Here is a 15573-nt window from a genome sequence, read left to right on the forward strand (position 1 = left end):
CAACAGCCGAACTGGACGCTGGCTCCAGCTGCAACGAGTCCTGTTTGGACCTCGGAGGCCTGTCTTTGTCTTTGCGCTTCTTTTGAATTCTGGTAGTGTCCGACGACATTCTATAATTGAAGCGTCTGCCAAAATAATTTAGAGCCCAGTCGTACCTGCGCTTGATAGTACGAGAGTTGAACCTGGCACAGAACCGACAACAAGAAACGTTGTGGTCAGGGCCTAAGCAAGGTAGACAGTAAGAGTGGAAATCTTTATGAGGTATTTGTTTCCCACATGTTATACAATTATTAACTTTTTCTGACATCGGAGGAACAAGAAAAAGATTCCCCAACGGGGTACTTAGCTTTGAGAAGAGAAGTAAGAACTTCGGACCGACAACAACAAAATACGCTGTTCGAAAATCGCCAACCAACGACTTGCGAGCTGCTTTCCACCGCACGGCAAGAAAGACTGGAGAAGATGGCGTCGGCTGAGGGCTATGTACCAGAGCGTACTGACGTCAGGGTACTAGCTTGTACAGCCAACGCCGGACCCAGACTTTGGGATTCTGGCCGACCTCGAGCTGCCTGCCGGCAGGAGCACCCTACAGTTATGACTGCAACAGTGAAACACGAAGAACATCTTGGGAGCTTTAATCCGTGCTGCTGCTATCTCACACGAGCGGCAAACGAGATCTGAGGGGAAGAGGGAGGCAGGGGCCATTATGGGTAGGGGAGGAGCTTGGATCCAATGCTAGAATATGTGGCAGAGTTGGACCCGTGCCCGATCCGGGTCCCACAGGTTGAAGATCAAATGAAAACAGCAACTTCAGATTATCAGATAGAAAAGTATATTTTAAATTAGGAATATGTGTAAGTAGAAAAGCAAGTTTAACCACTAAAAATAATGTACCGTCTCCCCAGGGAACATTTCGGTCAGCAATGGAACACAAGCTGACTAACAATCCTCAAAAGCCCGCAAGGGAATGCTCTCTTTGGAAGGTGCCTTGAAGCTTTGGAAGCCGACTGGCCGTTATATCCCACGCAGGATATAATCCACACAGCTTAGGCTACTGTGGCAGTGAGCAATATGATGAACATGAAAACATTCTCTTACCTACATGGTCCAGCATTTTATTCAGTCTCCAGGTGACTGGTTAGTATTAATGACCTACCTGTTGACAACATGAGATGCAGTTGGAATGGCACTAGGGTCAGATCTAAGATGAGAGAAAAGAAATGCATTATATGCACAACCAAAAATAAAAAAGAAGAAAATCCAAATAATACGACCAAGTGAAAGATCCAACACTATTTATTACTCTCTCTCTAGCGCCTCGGCTTACGCCTTAAAGGAGAATGACTATCACAAACATTTCAAAAGTATTTATATCATTCAAAAACAACAATTAAGAAACCAATAAAACAATTAAACAATCACAAAATTCTTAATTCATAAAAATACTCTCCAATTGCATTCCACATTTATACCACTGGGTGTCAGCGTATCATACTTCAATATAAAAACAGTCTCTTTGTATAAAAGTTTTTGTTTAACTAAATCACTATTATTATCTATTGTAATATGTTCCAGAACTGTTGCCAATAAACCATCTGGTTGACTATTATGATAGTCTTTAAAATGCAATGCTAAAGGACTTTCTACTTTCTTATTCTTTATGTCCCTCACATGTTCCTGAAGTCTAACCTTGAAGGCTCTTTTACTTTCTCCTATATAAAACAGTCCACATGGACATTTTAAAGCATATACTATTGCTTCTGTGTTACAAGAAAAGGTCCCATAGGATTTAAAATTTCTGCCATTTATATATTCAAAAGTTCTACTAATATATTGACAGGAAATACACTTACCACACTGTGCCCATTAGACCTATCTCTAATTTTAAATTAGTATTAGGTCTAGAATATCTAGCATGTACTAACATATCTTTGAGGTTTCTACCTCTTTTATAAGAAAATATAACATTTGTTGAAATAACTTCTGCTAAATCTTTATATTTAAATAAAAAAGGCCAGTACTTCTGTACTGCCTTTATAACTTCTGTTATTAAATCATATGTTAAAACAAAGAACATTTGTTTATCAGAACAATTATTTTTTTCTTTTTGCATCTTACTTCTTTTATTTTCATTTATATGTGATTTTTCACTTCTTGCTCTTTGTAAAGATAATACAACTTCCTTTTTATTATAGTTCCTCCTAATAAATAACTCTACAGTCTTCTTTAACTCTATTTCCAATTCATAACTATTATTACACAGCCTCATAATTCTAGTGAATTCCCCATATGGCAAAGATTTTATAAGATGAGAAGGATGGTGACTTTGTCCATCTATAAATTATTGTAACTATCTTACCATTATTCATACCTTCTAAAGTCAAATCTAGAAAATTCACTTTATTACCCATTTGAAAGTCATCAAACTCCAGTCCAAATGTATTTTTTTGTAAATTATCTTTAAAATTGTCTATATCATCTATACCACCCTTACATACAAAAATCAAATCATCAATGTATCGATAGTAGCTCACTACATATTTTTTAAAAAATTCTAACTGATACAGAAATTCTAATTCAAAGGAATTCATTAGAATATTTGCATACATAGGGGAAAAACTTGCCCCCATGGCTGTGCCCTTCAATTGATGGAATAACTGACCATCAAAATAAAAATAATTATTTTTGAGGCAAAATTCCATTAGCTCAATAATGTAAAAAGACCGAGGGTTATCACCTAGTGTTTTTCTTAAGGCTCCTAATCCATATTCATGTCTAATGCTTGTATATAGACTTTTTACATCAGCTGTGAACCAAAACATACCCTCTGTCCATCTTATTGAAGAAATCTTGTCCAAAAATTCAAAACTGTCCCTGATATATGATGTTTGTTTTACAACATACGGGTACAAAAAACTGTGCAAAAAAATACCCATGTTATGTAAAAAGTAATTACATGCTGATACAATGGGACGTCCTGGAGGGAAATTCACATTTTTATGGACCTTTGGTAGACAATAAAATAAAGCTCTCACAATTATTAGTCTTAAATTTCTTCATTATATCATCCATTGTAAAGTACCCTAGCCTAAGCCCTTTATGTAATAAATCATCAAACTGTTCCAATGCCTTATTATATACTTTAACATCACATTTGCCATAAGTATCAGTGTCATTGAGATGTCTTAAGCACATTTCAGCATACTGGGTATAATGCATAAGCACCACCTTATTACCCTTATCAGCCGGCTTTATTACTAATTCATGATTTTTAATTAAAGTTTGTAAAGCCTGCCAGTCAAATTATATTTAATATTATGTTTACTAGCATAAAAAGTATTATAGAATTCTTCTATATCAAAATTAATCATTGCTGCAAAGTTTTTAATACCCTCATGCATAAATGGAGGGACAAAATCACTTTTAGTTATCACTTTAGATGTATCTAATTTACTATATGCAATACAATTAGCTGTATCTACATGGTCAGATGAACAAGAATAAAAGCCATCATCCGAATCATCAGAAGAAGTCAATGATACCACACTGCTATTTTCATTACAAGAATTAGAAGCACTTCTGCCCTGAAAAAAAGCAGCCAAATGTAATTTGCGTATAAACTTATAAATGTCACTTTTCAGAACATATTCACGAGGCAAAACAGTTGGAATGAATTTTAAACCATAATTAAGAACTGAAACAGTATCATTATTTAAGTCCATACCACAAATTAATAATATAAGCAGTGTCCACATTATTATCATTAACTGTTAGAAAACTGTCATTAATTTCTCCTGGTTCGTTTATACCTTTGCGTTGTCGTATACCCAGTGGTATAAATGTGGAATGCAATTGGAGAGTATTTTTATGAATTAAGAATTTTGTGATTAATTGTTTAATTGTTTTATTGGTTTCTTAATTGTTGTTTTTGAATGATAGAAATACTTTTGAAATGTTTGCGATAGTCATTCTCCTTGAAGGCATAAGCCGAGGCGCTAGAGAGAGAGTAATAAATAGTGTTGGATCTTTCACTTGGTCGTATTATTTAAAAGAAATGCATTAGTCTGTGATAATGTGCAGCTTACCTGCTTTTTTTAGAGACTGAGGGCTGGGTATCAGGAGTATAGGCACTGGCTGCCAGGTATCAGGAGGAGTACAGGCACTAACGGCCGGGTATCAGGAGGAGTATAGGCACTATCCAACATATCCTCCAGAAACGGCAATATAGGAGCTTTTACCTTCATAGATGTGATTACAGGGACTCTGCATTCTTCCTGTAATCACATCTATGCAGGCAAAAGCTGCACTCTCTAAAACCAAAAACACAGCATCCATGGGACAGGACAACATCCCAGGCTGTGAACTTCAGAATGAACTGGCTCCCCACCTAAGCATCATATTCAATAAGTCTCATGTCAGGCTTTGTGCCCACTGAATGGCGCACAGCAACAGTTATCCCACTACACAAAGGGGAAGCCACCAATGATCCTGGGAACTATCGTCCTCATTAGCCTGATGAGCCTGCTCTGCAAGGCCATGGAACATATCGTGGAACTCCTAAACAAAGGCATGGTTAACCTCCAAACTCTGGACCCCACCCACTTTGGGTTTGAGAAAGCTAGAACATGCCTTCTGAACCTGAGCAACTTCTTTGAAGCAGTCACCAAAGCCGTAGATGAGGGCAAGGTGGTTCACACAGCCTATCTTGACCTTGCCAAGGCTTTCGACACCATCCCCCATTCTGGAATTCTAGCTAAACTCACTAAACTAGGTATAAATCCCTATGTCACAAGATGGGTTGCCAACTGGCTCACTGAAAGAACCCACGTTGTAAAAGTTGCAGACTCCAAACAAATCTGACTTCAAACCAGTGACAAGTGCAGTACCACAGGGTTCAGTCCTGGGACCTCTCCTGTTTGGTATCCACTTCCCTGATGTACAGGCTAACACAGAAGGCCTCTGGCTAACAAAGTTCCCAGATGACTGCAAACTAGGAGCCATAGTCGAGCCCCTAAATGATGTGGATATCCTACAGAAGGGCCTCACTGAGACAGATGCCTGGTGTCAGAGGTAAGCCCTCAAGCTCAATGCCAAAAAGTGCATTGTCATCCCCTTCGGTAAAAACTCTGTACCCATGAACTACCACATAAAAGGCAGTCTACTTAACGTATGTGTAATGAGCCCTTTGGACCCAGGTGGACAGTAGTCTCTCCTTTAATAGTCACATTGCCACAGTAGTTAGAAGTCCTTCTATGTGGCACACCTCATCATAAAAGGGTTCTCATCCAGAAAAAAAAAAAAAGGTCATTGCTCCCCTCTACTCGACACTCATTAGACCCATTATAGAGTACAACGCCCCTTTTGGAATGTACCTCACAAGACATCTGCAGCAGCTGGAAAGGCCACAGACGTACCTCACAAAGAGGATTACTGTCCTCAAACAGATGCCCTAACACTGACCATCTCAAAACTCCAGCTTTACTCTGTAGTATATCGCCTACTCCGAGGTGATCTCTGCCTAACATATAAAGCTATGTCAAACCCAGAGCTGCTGGACATGCTACACCTAAAGAAATCCCAATCCCACCGAGCTACAAGCTCTAAGGACCTAAACCTTGTCACCACAATAAACAGGACATGCTGGAGGGATAGATTCCTGTCCCAGAGACTTCCTATACTCTAGAACAAGCTACCCATCTACGTCAAGCAAAGTTCCTCATTAGCACTCGAGAAAAATCTTGATGAGTGGATGGGAAATAGGAAATGCACCCTGGGATCACTTGGCTCTGCTCAACAGGGGCACAGAAAATTAACTTTCTTGGGTGGCGTAAGCCAGGGAACCTTGTTGGCTAGGCTTACCTAGGCCCTTGGGCCAATAGCCTAGTACCTACCTATGAACCTAGGTTTCCTCAGGAATAACTTTACAGGTAATGACACCCCCCCCCCCATAATGGCATCTGTGTACCAGGATTTACTGCCTGTAATACAAGTCTACTCAAGGTAAGGAACATCATTTTTAACAGGAATAACTTCAGAAGAACGATGTTTAAATTTGTTGTTTTTCCTTAGTAAGAGTTCCAGATGAGGAGGACTGACTCAAGGAGGTAGGGTCTGCTAGTCTAATGGTATCGTGCCCGGTTACCCAGAAAAAAATTTCCAGTCGTTTCCCAGACCTACAGAACATGCTTCTCCCACACCCATACTGGACTCAAACTGAAGAGGATGCAGCTTGCACCCAGTTCATGCTGACTGAAAGGACTAGAACAGAAGAAGCTGAAGAGGTGAATGAGTGGTCCCCACGGTCAGCTGAGGCATTGACCGAGATGGTAACAATGGCAAGGACTTCTTGTCAAGTGATTTTATTTTCTTTCTAGGTACTATGGGAAAAAGAAAATGGACGACACCGAGTATCCATGCTGTAGCCAGTGATGAAGCACCAAAAGGAGTAAGCATAGCTGCAGCAAGTAAGTCAGAAGTTAAGCTAGTCACAGTGTACAAAAGCAGCACACTTGCACAACACTTTTCACAGTCCTTTAACTCTGAAAAGTTTAAAGTAAAACAGAATTTCCCTGTTAGTAATTTTCATTTGTAAAACACACAGACAGAAATCAATATGATAGCCAGATTTGTCAAAGTGATCATAAGCAGTAGACAGATGCACAAAATCCTGCCCATTCCTCCATAAACTTTCCTGTCCCATAAAATTCAAAAATTTACATAAGCAGTGAAAACACTATGGTTTCTTACAGGGAATGTATAACCTTTAGTCAAAAAATAGATAAGTCTCTTATTTTTCTTAAAAGGGTAATATCAGTGTAGAAGGGTTCCCCAACAGGGACTTAAATCTTGCAGAAAATAAGCTCTTAATCAAATTGCTGTGCTGCTCCTCTGAAGCCAGAGAGATGCTTCTTCGAGACAATAAGACTGTCCATCAGCAGTCAGAATGAAGTTTGCAAGGGTGGGGGGGGGGGCTTTTTAAGGCTAGCTGTTTCCTAGGCAGGAAACTATCCATGTGGCCTAAAGGCCAATGCAACACCCGCTGATAGTACAAGGCACAATACTTATAAACTTTATTACAGAAAAAGCCAAACTCCACCCTCACTACTATGAAAGCTGCACAAAAATCAGATCGGCAGAGAGTCTTCCAAACAGCTACATACTAAGTAACAGCTTAATTTCAGCCCTCCCAGTGTAAAAACAGAAAATCAGAAGAAAAAGTCTGACTGGCTAGTGTAAGTGCACTCCTGGATGCCAACAAAAATGAAACTCTGAGAACCTGAAAAAAATCAATTCCAAAAGGTGAGAAGACCCCAACTGGGAAGAATTCTGCAGCTGTTCAGCAAAACGTAGTACAAGCTCCAGCTAAGTCAAAAGTATTCGGAGCAGATTTAAATAAATGAAACACTGATGGAGCACTTCAAATCCAACAACAAAAGGCTGGAAAAATGGAAGACACTTATCACCTCATCTGAATGTCTGTTTAAAAACTGCAAAACTCAGGAGGTTGAAATAAAGAAAAGGCTGGCTGAATATGAAACTGCACAAGAAGAAATGTTTCAAAAAATAATTGAATTAGAGGAGAGAGCACATGGGGGAAACCTGTGATTTTCTGCAATACCAGTGAAGCTGGAAGAAACAGAGTGTATTAATTTTATGAAAGTACAAATAAGCAACTGGACTGGTATTCCACAGCAGAAGTGGTTAAATGAAAAGGCACATCGTGCATATGTAACAAACACTGCCACAGGAAAGCAACCTAGACCTTTAATAGCAAAAATGCAATCTTACCAGCAAAAAGAGTAGATTCTGTAAAAAATCGGTACTACAGTACTAAGTGGGAGCCTGGAAAATGATGCCTTTCTATACACAAGGCAGAATAGTAAATGTATTCTAATAAATCAGGGAATGTTGAAAGGCAGGTGCGAGATTCAAGCTGCTGCATCCAGCTATTTTCAGAATATTTTTCCTGGAGGGTCGAATCATTTTTTGATGCAGAACATGCTAAGGAGGAAAAAGTTTGCCCAACAAAAAGTGAGCTATCAAAAATAAGATAGTGTTTCTTGTTCTTCTGGTAATAAAGCATGTGACAAAAGGGAAATACTGCCAGCCCAGCTAGCTGGAATTCGGTAAATAATTACAAGTCATTTGAGAATATTAATACAAGTTATACAGAAATGTAACAGAAGGAACCACTGCCAGCCCAGCTATCTGGAATTTTGTAAATAGTTATATGTCATTTGTAAATACCAGCATGATGCAATTGCTTGCTTTACCAAATGCATTAGAACTGTGTGTTGTGTGCATATTAAACTACTGGTACAGAAGTGTGTGTTGAACAGGGTTTGTACAGTACTGAGCTTCAAGGATGTCCACAGTGTATCCTACTGTAAAAGAATAGAAATGTATATAAACTATACACCTGTGCAAATGTATGTTTTAATAGTAGAAACTGGAACATACAGAATTAACTTGCAAAACTTCAAGAAAATAAGTTGAAATTGTTTTACGATTGTGTTATAAAAGTTAGTTTCAATGTAGCAAGGAGACAGGATGTCTAGAACTAGGGTGCCTTCTGCACGTTTTGTGTTTTATTGTTTTATGTCTTCTAGGAACTGCAAACATCTGAAGGCTATGTATTTTTCACAAGGAGAAGTCAAATGCTACAGAGGGGGGTTTAGCTTAGGAACTTAAGTCAGGTGACAAAAAGTGATGTCATCCAAGCTAACCGAGCAGTAATACTTGATATTAATTTAAGAACTCTCTCAGAGAGAGGCTGTGCATTTTGTCTTGGACCTAGCAAAAACATCTATTCATCATCATCACAATCTGCACTTGCCTTGCTGTAAATAAGATTTAGGGCATAGTATCTCTTTTAGATATAGATATGAATATAGTACAGTAAAAAATTAGATTTTTTTCTGTATTCATTTGAGACTGTCCTGGAATGTTGATTTAAAATATTTCTTGTGATTTTGAACTCTGACGTTACTGTGTTGATGCACAGGAGTATAGTCTTGTTCTTTTATTTACTATTAAATATATTTAAACCCATCTTTATAGCGGATATTTGTGAGACATATTTAAGAGTATGCATATGTATTTGGTGACACTGTACATGCCACTCCTAGCAAGTCTTGGTCAGACTACCATTTGGATTTATAGTAACATTACACAGTAGGACTGGGCACCCAAGTCGTTGGTACCAGTGGAAACTACCTTATAGTCTGGGCAGAAGGGGGCATAGCTAGTAAACCTGTGCCAGCCTTTCCCGTGTATGCATCTGTGTCAGCTACTTGGGCAGGGACACGAAGCACTGGTTAGACAAAGAGGGTGCTGGAGGTTTCGGCTTGGCCACTTAGTGGAGATCTCAACCTTATACCTGCGCTAGTGGGAAGGCTTATTGGGTATCTGGAGAAAGAGAGAGAAACCAGCCCCAGACTGGCTGTGATCTCTGTGTGCTCTGAAGGGAAACTGCACTTTACTGTGTGTACTTGTCATCCTCCCAGTGCGCATGTCCCCTAGCTGTTGCCAGTGGTGAGAATTGAGGCTCCTCGATTACTGGGCCAGTGCAGAGGCATCACAAAGCCCATAAAGTAACTGTGCTAGTAAAACGTTTTCCAATGTTTCAAAGGAAAATCCTTGACAGACAGAAAAAAAAGCACAAGAGTTGACTAAAGAACCACGAGTACTTTGGAAATGAAGCAGAAACTGGACTTGGGAGATGGAGATCAAGAAGAAAATCAACAACTCAGAAATTGTGAATGTGAGATAATACTTGTGAAAAATGAGAGAACAAGAAAACCAGGAAATACAAGACAGCTTTAACTTTGCTAAACCTGTAGCGTATCTCAAATCATATGCCCTACTTCATGTCATTCAGGTTTGGAAGTACATTTAGGAGAGAGGTAGAGAAAGGCAAGAATTAACCGCAAGTAAAGTTTTGTTAACGGTAGTATTTTTTATAAATAAATACATGACACAGTGTAATGGAATACTAAAATAAAAGGGACACCTGTTTAACTTTTCTTTTTCCTTGTTCAGTTTTAGGACCACAGGATGTTACTAGGCTAATGGCTCTGGGGCCCTTACAAGCCTAGTCAAGAGTTTATTCCCAAAAAGAAACCTCAGTCAGCACCTGTCACCCCTGTCAATCAGGGACACACAGGTGGAACTCCTGGGACAAATTTACTTTTCGCATCCACTCATCAAGGTTGCACTTTAAGAGTGTCAGCTTGGTACTCTGATGTGTATGGGAAGTCTATTCCAGAGATGGCAGCCTCTGGGAGACAAACCTGTCTCGCCAGCAGGTTTTGTTGATGTAGCATATTAGATTCAGGCCTTTCGCGTGGGTAATGTGCGAGGAGTTGCACTTACAGATATGGAGCATCTGTAGTAGGGCAGGGTCCAAGATTGCCTTGTAGGCGAGACACAGATCACCTCTCAATCTGTATGATACCCAGTAGAGTGACAATGATTTGAGCCTGTCCGCATAGGACAGGTTTTGGAGGCCAGGGAGTCTTTGTGAGGCATTTATGTGGCTTTTCCAGTTGCTGCAGATGTTTGGAGAGGTATATACCAAACAGGGCGTTATACTCCATTATTGGTCTAATGAGGGAGAGTATAGAGAGGTAATAACCTTTTTTTCTTGATGCAGTCCCTTTACTTGTGAGAGGAACCAAGTAAAAGGCTTTTCTGACCACTGCCACTATACGAGTGCCAAATGGGAGACTTCTCAACCTGAGTAAAAGGTCTCTCACCACAGGTTGTGTGCTTAAGGGGGATGCAGTTTATGTGGCAAATCAGTACAGGCAGTCTTTTTGCCGAATAGCATGACTTTGGCACCAGCCATTAGTTGCTGTGTGACCCTCATAGTATGTTAACATCATTTGAGGAGTCAATAAAAGCACCCAACTTGCAGTCATCCACAAACTTGTTCAGCCACAGGCTTTTTGTCTTTGGCTGGACCTCTGAGAAGTAGATGCCAAACAGTAGGGGTCCCAGGACAGATCCCTGGAGAACTCCACTAGTGGCAGGTCTGCTATCGGAGATGGAGGCACCTATTTTGACCTTGAGGGTCCTGTCGGTGACCATTTGGCCACCCAACCGATGACAGGGATTTCCTCCAAGTTGTGTTAGCTTCTTGATGATGCTCGAGTGGGGGATTGTGTCAAAGTAAACTGTATGTGCTGACTTTGTCGCCAAGGCCCTGGATGAGGGAGTCTCAAAGAAGTCATCCAGGTTCAACAGGCAAGATCTGCTTTTTCACAAATCCGAACTAGGTGGGCTCGAGTGCTTGGAGATTGCCTATGTCCTTCTTTATGAGGAGGTCCATAATAATACACTCCATGGCTTTACAGATCAGACTTGTCAAGCTAATGGGTCGATAGTTTCCAGGATCAGTAGTGGCACCACCTTTGTGCAAGGGGAAGACTATGGTAGTTCTCCACTCTGCTGGAATGAGGCCAAATAGGGTGCTCAGTGGCGATGCCAGTTCTTGCTGGAGATCATTCAGAATACAGCCTGGGATGTTATCAGGTCCCATGCATCCTTTGCCTTAGATATGGCCTTTAACACTTGATCAACAAAGATATAAAGTGCAAGACAAGTATCGGGATGTCAAAAGCGTCTGGGGGGGGCAAAGGGTGAAGTTTGCACTGAAACTATCTGCTAGCAGTTTGGCAAAGTCAACAGGATCAGTGTAAGTGATACTGTTCAGTACTAATTCAGAACAAACCTGGGCCTTCCCATGGAGGTTTCTGATGTAACTGAAGGTGGCTTTGTGGTTTCCTTGGTTTCAAAGGCTAGTTTTGATTCATAATTGCCTCTGGAGGGATTCACTAGTGATCTAATTTGCTTGTTGAGGTTAATGAGGGAGTTTTTCCAATGTGGAATTTGTTCTTTTTTACACTCGGGACAACCATTTCTTTCTTTTGTTGTAAAGTCTGTTGACAGAGGATGTCCACCAAACAGGTTTGCTTTTCCTTGAGGAGCACGTTTTAATTCTGTTGGGGATGGCTGTGTCCATGCAGTTGTAAAGGTGCTTATATATGGCATTGTCATACTGTTCAGCACAGTTATCTGCATCTTCTGAGGGGGGCAATGGTGTGAAGCTGTTGATACAGTCCCTTAGGAAGTTGCAGTCAGCTTTTGAGAAGTGTTTTAGCTCGGTTACTGCTGGGGAGAGTGGGTTGGGTAGGATAGAAATATTGAATGAAACAGTCTGATTATCTGATCTCACCAGGGAGGAACATACTATGGGAGTGCTGCAACGGCCGCCCATGTTGGTGAGAACCAAGTCCAGAATGTTATCTCCCCTTGTGGGGGAAGAGACAAGTGGTCTAGTGCATTAGAATTGATGAAGTCAAGTCAAGGAATCATTCAGCGAGTACATTAGTGTAGGAATAGTTCACCCAGTCTATGGTGGGGTAGTTGAAGTCATCAAGGATGAGGGTGTTAGAGGGTACCTTGATGGAGTCCAATAGATTCAAGTAAGAGGAGTGGGTGCCCCGAGTCATGGAGGGGAATCTATAACTGGCTATATCTTGGATGGGTGTCTTGCCAACTGTCAGTTGCATCTGGAGAAGTTCCAGTGCGTCATGCTGGCAAACCAGTCTGGAGGTGTGCTTGTCATTAATGAAGATAGAGACTATACCACCCTTAGTCTTCCCAACCTAATTTTTGGGTCAGAATAAGTGGAAAGAGATATAGCTTGGTAAGGCATGAGTGCTCTTCACAGCCCTGAACCAAATTTTCTATGACCGCACAGGCATCGGCATCTTCCAGTGCAAGGACAGCCTCCAGTGAGTGCATTTTCAGGTTAAGGCTCACAGAGTTAAACAGCATGACCTTCAATTTCCTTTTTGATAGATCTTTTATGTTGGAAGATTTGCCTTTGCAACATTGCCTAAAAAAGGCACAATGGGGAAGGCGAGGGCCTTGGCCAGTACCCGGAATCCCAGTGATGACGGGTGGAGGCCATCTCTAGTGAAGCATCGAGGCCTGTTAACCATGTCAACCCAGGCAGACAGCTCCTAGATCCCCTTGGAAGGGCACCAGAAACTAAGCCAATTGTTTAAGGCAATTATTTTTTGTTGCCATTGCGATACCATTCTTGGTGAAGGTAGGATGCTGCTTGGGGCTAGGGTCATACCTGCCTGGGACACATACTCAGCTCAATCAGGTCTCTCTTCATACAGTCCAAGGAGGTATGTCTCGAGTCATTCAAGACAGACAACTGACTTTCTCCTTGTTGAGACTGGTGAGGGGGACATCACTGCATCTCACAATTGAGTCACCAATGCCTAGTATATGTTTGGTTGATTGTTATGCCTTGTGGACTGTGATGGTTTATTGTTTTGCTTTACAGGTTGTTTGTGAGACACTGGTGTGTTGTCTGCTATGTGTGAGGTGTTTGGTGCTGCATGTGGAATGTTTTGTGTGTTTTGGAGGTCTTTGCTGTTTAGGTAAGTTTATATTGAGGACCTCTGCATAGGTGGATCTGTGTTGTGCTTGGCTATGTAATGTGAGTGGTGTGGTGTTTGTGCTGGCAATTCCATCTTTGTCAGGAGTACTGACTGTGGCACAGGAGAGTATGGATTCCAGGTTACTAATGTAGTTTATGAAATGTAGGCACTGCAATGTAAAAAGAAGAAAAAAATGTGGACAAAAGAACAGGATACAAGAAAAACTGATATACTTTTTCTTACTCTAGCATAGGGGAATGATGATTAAAAAAGTTTCTCTAGCAAATAAGAGCTTACACTACAGGCAACTGTGTATCTGGTTTTCATGCATCTATGGAGACTATTTGCTAATGGGCAATAAAAACAGAATACTTGTTTCTTTCAATGGCTACGAGATAATGTTGTCTGAAAGCATTCAAGTGTTTTTCTAATGTGGGAGAGGAAAATACAGCACACAGTGGAAGTAGAAGCACAGACTCTGCATGTATAACCTTCCTTATAGGTTAATCCAAGACTGAGTGTGGCTGTCAGTCTGGGACAATTGTTCTTATTACCAGGGTTAAATTTCAATATTTAAAGATGTACATAGTTTTGTGTTAGCATTAAGTAAAGTTAAATCGGCTTTATGTTTTTTTAGAGCTTTCACTGAAACAAAAAAAAATTGTAAGATGTGACAGGTTCAAATGGATATGACAAAAAACAGTATAAAAGATCAATATGTCAAACATTAGCATATGCATGTAACATTTAAAAAAATGTTACACAACAGGTGGGAATAATAACTTAAAAACTGCATAGTGCAACAGCTATGCTACAGGAAACATATTTGGAAAAAAACAGACCATATGAATTTGATAAAGAAAGGATTCAGGATGGTGATGTAGCAGAATATCTAGGAGAAAAGAAAAAGGGGACTACTTATATTAACTGTAAGAAGAACTCCAATAGTGACAGAAGAGGGAAAACAAAATAATTGTAGATTTATAGTACTAAGGGGGCACTGGCAAGGGAGGAGGATTACACTGGCATGTATAGAAATTCCACCTAAAACTGCTGTAATTGAGCTTAACAAAATTCAGGAAAAATAATCAGTTTTCAGCAGGGAATATTACTTACAGGTGTCAACTGGAAATTGATTTGGAGCAGTGAGGATGTATTGAGGGGCCAAAAGATAAACATAACAAGAAAGAGTACATTTTCAAAGAAATTTATAAAAATATTTGGCATGGAAGATGTGAATTCAGTAGTTGGAGTTTGGAGTGAATTTACTTATTCCTTAAGGTACAAAACCTGGGCTAGGCTATACATTATTTCGCAGGAATCGCTGCATTTAACTGAAAGATTTGACACACATAGATCATGCGCTAATGGCCAAAATAAAATGCAGGGTAATGAAATAAAAATGAGACACTTGCGCTTTCCCACCTATCTGTTAAAAACAGAATAATTTAAGGAATGGGTAGTGGAACTTATGTGGGAATTACTAGGAAAGCTATAGATTTCTTATGAAAATAAAGGTAAGGGAGTTGGATAAAATTAAACTTGAGTTTAAAAATAAAGTGGAATTAAGAAACAGATATGGTTAAAAATAAGAATTTAGAGGGACTGACAAAGGTTAACGTACTACAATATAGAAGGAATCTAACGAGAGAGAGAGAGAGACAGAGACAGAGACAGAGACAGAGAGAGAAGCAATTGCAGAATGCTAAACAGAAATAAGGGACTACCTCAAGTATATGCATGAGTTTAGAAATACTGCCACTGCCAAGCAACTGTTTATTCACAATTCCGAACACAGACTGTCAGCACATCTCAGGCAACAAAGTAGAAAGTGTAAAGGGCCTATAACAAGATGATGACGAGAGATCCTGCGGCAGTACTAGAAATATTTAAGAAATTTTATGAAAATCTGTACAAAGCAGAGAAATATGGAAATCAACAAGAGTTACCAACATATAGGTTTACTGAAGAATTAAATATGCCAAGGTTGAAGGTACATGAGGCTGAATTACTAACAGTTAAGATAAGAGGAGAGGAGACAAAAATGGTGATGTATAGCCAATCTACAAGAAAGTCCCCAGGAACAGATTGTATTTCTGTAGAAGTCTGG

General features: G+C 40.1%; 1 protein-coding gene across 3 annotated transcripts in view; it reads right to left on the reverse strand.

Annotated features, from left to right (window-relative positions):
* Nucleotides 1-15573, reverse strand: part of PKMYT1 (protein kinase, membrane associated tyrosine/threonine 1) — a 901925-nt gene that overhangs the window by 834701 nt on the left and 51651 nt on the right. The gene's annotated exons all lie outside the window — the stretch shown is intronic.

The sequence above is a fragment of the Protopterus annectens genome, chromosome 10.part0 (assembly GCF_019279795.1).
Source record: "Protopterus annectens isolate FY-2018-M chromosome 10.part0, PAN1.0, whole genome shotgun sequence".
Lineage (NCBI taxonomy): Eukaryota > Metazoa > Chordata > Ceratodontiformes > Protopteridae > Protopterus > Protopterus annectens.